Source organism: Sipha flava, unplaced genomic scaffold (genome assembly GCF_003268045.1).
Source record: "Sipha flava isolate LNK unplaced genomic scaffold, YSA_version1 77_pilon_pilon, whole genome shotgun sequence".
Classification (NCBI taxonomy): domain Eukaryota; kingdom Metazoa; phylum Arthropoda; class Insecta; order Hemiptera; family Aphididae; genus Sipha; species Sipha flava.
Window position 1 is genome coordinate 498241 of NW_020273617.1, and position 6374 is coordinate 504614.

The following is a 6374-nucleotide window of genomic DNA, read 5'->3' on the forward strand; positions in this document are numbered from 1 at the left end:
TGGTTTAATATAATTAATATGATTAATTATTCGTATTAAATTTTATGTACACAAACTGTAATAAAAAATAATAGCTATAATTATTATTATTATCAGTACATCGGATTATACTTTTTCAAATATATGTATATACTTTTTAATTTTAAAACTAATAATGCTTAATCGAGCGAAATAAATCACATCAAATATTATTGCACATAATGTTTCAATTTTTAATATCAAAAAACTATAACGATAATCTCTTACTGAGTATTAAAAAAAAAAAAAAAAAGAGGCAAAGAGAGAGAGAGAGAGAGAGAGAGAATATAATTAATTATTTTAACCATAGTTTTTAAAGAGGCACGAAAAAGATATCCCCGGGCAAAGTGCTTTGAAACTACAGGAATGTGTAAGAAAATATAATATGTATAATATTATTAGACGGGAACGTTTCATTTTCTCCAAGTATGCGAATTATTAGGAGATGCATGCGTTTAAATCTTATATAAACGCATATTTAATATATTAATTTTGCTGCCAGGAAAATTAAGTACACCCACAATGTTTGTAATATTATTTTGTGCGTTCCAGATTTTTCCTTCGATCGTGATAAATAATTATATTTAGCGGAATAATCTCTGAAAACGCTCGTGGGGCGACACGGTAATGGCATCTTGTAAAATATTACTGGTATGTTCGTCACCATGACAATTTTTAAAATATTATAATGCATATAAAATACTAATTATTATTATTACAATAATGATTATCGTTATTGTTGTTATGATTATTATTATTATTTTTATATGCACCTTGGTGTAATGAAACTTTGAAACGTAGTGTCCAAGAGTGAATATCGTTAGGCTATAGCTCAACCTCAGCTAATTTGCGGAAGCCTTGCAGCCGAACAAAACCCGACGAGATATCCTCATGTACGTACCTACGAGATATTATCAACACGTTGTGGTCCGGTCCCTTATATTGTTCAGCGAAACCGACACGTTTCTAGACTTAAGCTTCAAAAACTGTTCAGGTAAATTTCCGTCCGATAAACACGTAAGCTTTGAGGTCTAAGGTGATTTTCTAGTTCTAACAACGTGCACACGTTTTATCGCTCAATTTATACTTAATGAAAATTAATTAAAAATTTCGTTTTACACCTCAAAATACCATTTTATACATTTTACATATGACGTCTCAAAGAACATACGAGTACATTCTTCCGAACGTGTGAATATCGAAAATTGAATCGATATTTATATATTTTTTAAGTGTTTAAAATATTTCGATTTGTACGAACGCATAGTTAGGATATATGTCTATTAGACTCACTGCACTGGTTATTAGGATCGTTTAACGATAAGATTTTTTTTTTTTTTTATATTTATTAAAATAGTTTACAATCTATACACAATTAGTACAATAAGCAAATTTTATGGTTAAAAAAATGGTTAATGACAGACAGTGGCGTACATAGGGAGGGTCCGGGTTTAAACTCCCCCCTAGGGCCAAAAAAAAAAAAAAAATAATATACAACTATAAAAATATTATGATAATTAAATAATTATATTGATAGGTGTTTGAAAAGTTTTGTTAACTATGCTGTTTTTATATTCTAATAGCTATTAATTTACTGTAATGTAAAAGTAAAATTTAAATTGGTAAAAAAGTTTTATAAAATAATATCTATATATAGCAGTTATTTATCTTATTTATCTGTGCAACGAAAAAAAAAAAGATAACGATTATTTTTGTTGACCCCCCCCCAGAGCAAAATTGAACGTACGCCACTAATGACAGGAGATTAACATTTATGGGCAAGCACTCAACAGTACCACCCGGCCGGGTACAATTTTAAGAATTGTTAGAATTATAAATTTAGTTAATTTTTTTAACTTTTTATTTTATTTTAGTAAGTTTCTAGGCCACTGCCTTTTGAGTCTTTTACTTACATTACCTTGAAGTAAAGTAGAGGATAGTTGTTTTATTAACGGATTATTGTGAGAGCTTAAGTTGGTGTGAAATTTAAAGTGATATAATTTTGCTAATTAATTGAGTGTAGGAATTTTTAGGTCTTGGTGAAGATTATTGTTAGTGATGTACCAAGGAGAAGATGTTATTACTTGTAAGTAGATGGATTGAAACACCTGAAGCGTTTTGGTATTGGATGGTTTTGCAGTTCCCCATAACTGAATACCGTATGTCCAAACTGGTCAAATTATTGATTTGTATATAATAAGTTTATTAGATAAGGAAAGTTTGGATTTTAAGAGTGATCTAAGTATATTAAGTCCAGAATTAACAGTTTTAAGTTTATGTTTTATGTGTGGGCTCCAGGTTAGGCATTTATCTAGAACTAAACCAAGATATTTCATTTCATTTTCCATTGGAAGTGTTAGATTGTTTAACGTAACAGGTGGAAAATTGAGATTTCGTAATGAGAAAGTTACTTGAATAGATTTAGTTTCGTTTATTTTGATTTTCCATCTATTTGCCAACAAGTTAATCATATTTAAATGGTTTTGAATTATTTTACTGGTTGTAACGTGGTTTTCGCGAGAGGCGGTTATTAGTGTGTCGTTAGCATATGTGCCAAGAGATGTGTAAAATGTCTTGGATAACAATTTTGTGGTGTTTCTCTTTTTGAAATACTAAGGCTTAACCCAATTTCATGTAAGGCAGGTGTGTGATGGGAGAAAAGATCATAGAGGTTGCTTATAGTGTTATGAATATTACTAGACACATTGTAAACAAAAAATTCCAGGATGTCGGGTAGTTTGTTATTATGGGAAGGCCAATAAGTAAGATTGGGGGGGGGAAATGTTGATAGGTTGTTATTGGTTATGCAGTTCAGTAAAATCCTACCTTTAGTGTTGGGAGAATGGTTCCTCACTTTGGGTTTTTAGCATTAAAATCTCCACCTGGAATAAATCGATGACCTAGGGTTGAGAAACAATCTGAAAATTGACTTACATTAATACCAAATCAGGGAGCTATATATAGAAGATATATTTATAGATATATTGTTTTGTGTTATAATTGAAACCCCAGAGGCTTGAATATGTGAAAAAATATAAGGAGTTAGAGGATGATGTGATAGATTGGATTTGACATATATTGTTGCGCCAGCGTGAGATGTGCCATCTGGATGACAGGAAAAATATGCCTTATAACCATAAATGTTGATGCAGGAGTTCGGAGTAAAATGAGTCTTATTTATTTACGTACCTACCGATAACATTCTCGTCCCGTCGCAGCGCGCTATTGTCATCTGGAATATATTAAAAGAATATATACCCGCACGCGTACATATTTATAGATCCCCGAACACGAGAAAACGCGTAATATTACTCGGCGCGATCGACATTACGATTTACTGAGTGCCCGGACCCCTCGGTGACGCAAAACCGATTCCGGTTGTACGTTTTGATATCTACGGACGTGCGCGCGCATGGCGAAAATCTTTTTTCGATATATTGTTCTGTTTGCGCCGGGTACCGGATCCGGGATCTTACAAGGCCGAATTAATGTCTGGAATCGAAATAATTTAATGTTATGCACTTGATTTGTGTTCATTCGGAAGTGTTGCATATATATGTATATACACTTGTTTATATTCGTCTCCCCGTTAGATCTTCATGAACTGTATATGGATCGCGAAATCGATCGTGTACAACGTAACGGGAGATGCGCGTAATAATTTAATCATGTAGACATGTATGTGTGTAAAATAAAAACAACGAATAAGACAAATAACGAATAAACAGCGTGGCGTCCCATAATACATCGAGCTCGATAAATCTTTAAGAGATGTCCGTCACGAAAACCGTTGGCTCTCAGATCTTTTTTTTAATTTTTCATTTCGATTTCTTTGGTAAGTTTTTTTTTTTTTTTAATGCATTTTGTAAATATAAATACTTACCTATGTTTATGATATTGGAGTGCGACGATAATGGCTCATAAATGACCAAGAGAAAAGCTTGCACCAACGTTTTACAGCGATTGCGCTCATAAAATTGATTGGAAAACGATTTGCATACGTTTCGAACCAGGATGTTTCGCACTAACAGTTACTTTTAAAAACGTTTCAGGATGACTATCTCCGTGAAGATTTTAACTTCTCCACACCGTAACCGAATTAGACGAGCTAGATCACACTGTAAAACGTTCAGAAACCATTCGATATAGTACCAAGTTGTATTTATAAACGACACGTTACGATTAATAATTTAGAATAAAATGATTACCGTAACAATATCCACTATCGTTATGTTGTGCATTGGAAACATGTTAAACCATCATAAGGCATACCTTGAAATTTGTATTAGAATCGAGATGATTTACGTCGTTTGAAGTTTAGAGATCATCGCGGAGTCACCATTTTATGTACAAGACGTCGAGATTTAGAAAAAAAAAAAAACACGCACATTCACGCTGAGGTGTACGGAAAGGATTTGCTCTTGGATGGTATAATGCAAGTGGTGAACGGAGGGGGAGAGGTGAAGGAAAATAAAGAAGACGAAACACGCTACGAATAAAAAAAAAATGGTAAGTTTCATTTTGTCGACTAAACCGTTCGAGGGCCATTCAAAGCTCACCACAAAATTGATTATTTTCAAATGCAACCGTCGACTCCGTTCATGGCTTATGCAATCGATAGCAGGATAAACAGCTGCTGAATACACTCTTCGTTCACATCCAACGGACACCGTTCGCTGTCCCAGGACTTCTGTATTGGATCTGGAACGCAAACATCCATGTGTCATTGACATATAATCGCGCGGGGGAGACGACGTAAATGGTTACAGTATCGTCAACCTATTCGCGATATTGTCGTTACTCAAATGTTTATCGTTTGGAGATTATTTGTTTGAAAAAAAAAAAAAAAAAAAAAAATCGGAGGTCGAAATATGTATCGGTCGATATATTTGAATGTTCGAGTCACAACTGTATCCTTCGTACAATTTATAATCAATGACCGTCGTGTCTCCTCGGCGTACGACGATTAGGCCTCGAAGAAGTATTTCCACGACTCTGGGTATTCACCTTATCGGGCTTTTGAAACTTCGAATGAGGCAAAATAATGTGAATTTTATTAACATTTTTTTTTCTTTTCTTGTAGGGTTTATCATTTTGCGATTATTAGGTCGACTATTCCTAAATTTTTGCACGAACAGAGATATATGTTAGTGTACAGGGCTCAGACGTGTTTGGGTATATAAGTTCCTACTCGAATATTATTACAAATATTGATTTCCGTGCTTGGCGATCAAATTCTAAGCATTATTTTCAGAATTTTACAAACAGTTAATGTGTTTTTATTGTTACTTATGCACTCGATGTTCAAATTCAAATATTCGATTAAAGATTGGATTCAACAATTTTTTTTTTCATGAAATAAAAAAAAAAAATTATAATCACACTTATCTGAAGACTACATTTAATTTATCACTTCTGTTTAAGTTTTGATTCGTATAGAAAATTAAATGTACTGTACTGCATGGATTTTGTTCGTGTCGGAACTCACGTCCGGTAATTTTGTTTTTTTTTTCTTATTGAAAATTCGGATCCTGATTTGTGCATAATTTTAGGCGATTTTTACCTGCTATTTCTCGAGCGGAAACTTACGATCCACCCATAAAAATAAACCGTGTCTTCACGACGATAGGCTATTCACATATTTAGGGCAGGTAATCATAACATAAAATACATTTATCTTCCGCCAATAATATTATCATAATATGCAGTGCAATCAATCGGGTACGGGTGACGTGCACGACCATATTTCAACATATAATATAAAGCGATATTATGTGTAAGTCACTTTTTTAAACAAAAAACCGTAAGCGTCTCGGATGAATACTGTCGACATCGAAGAAGATTAAGTTTAAAAGAGTTACGTACTTTTAAAACAATTTTTTTTTTATTTCACTATGAAAATGATTTAAATCTCGAGAAAATTAAATTATAATATTTCCATCTACAACATGTATACGCTTATTTAAGTATGTACTTGAGACGTGGTCTAGGATTTTGCATGATATTACTATTTCATCCCTGAGCAGTCTCGGAAATAAAAAAATAAATAAAGTAAAATAATAATGAAAAAGAAGGAATTTTAAGTGTTCGTTAATCGCTTTAACAAGATATGAACTTCGACATGCCTGGAATCCTTTTAAAAATTATGCATTTACATAATGTTTACGATATTGACTCGAAATAAGAGTTAACCGCAAACAATAAAAAATTTATAATAATCTTCAAACCTTTTCATTGAAAATTATTGAAGTTCAAATCGTCGAATTTTAACGTTTACTATTTACATTGAACTGAAATGACCTGTTACAGAAGCAGACCAGAGCACACATTAAGGCTATGTTTAGTCAAATTTTTAA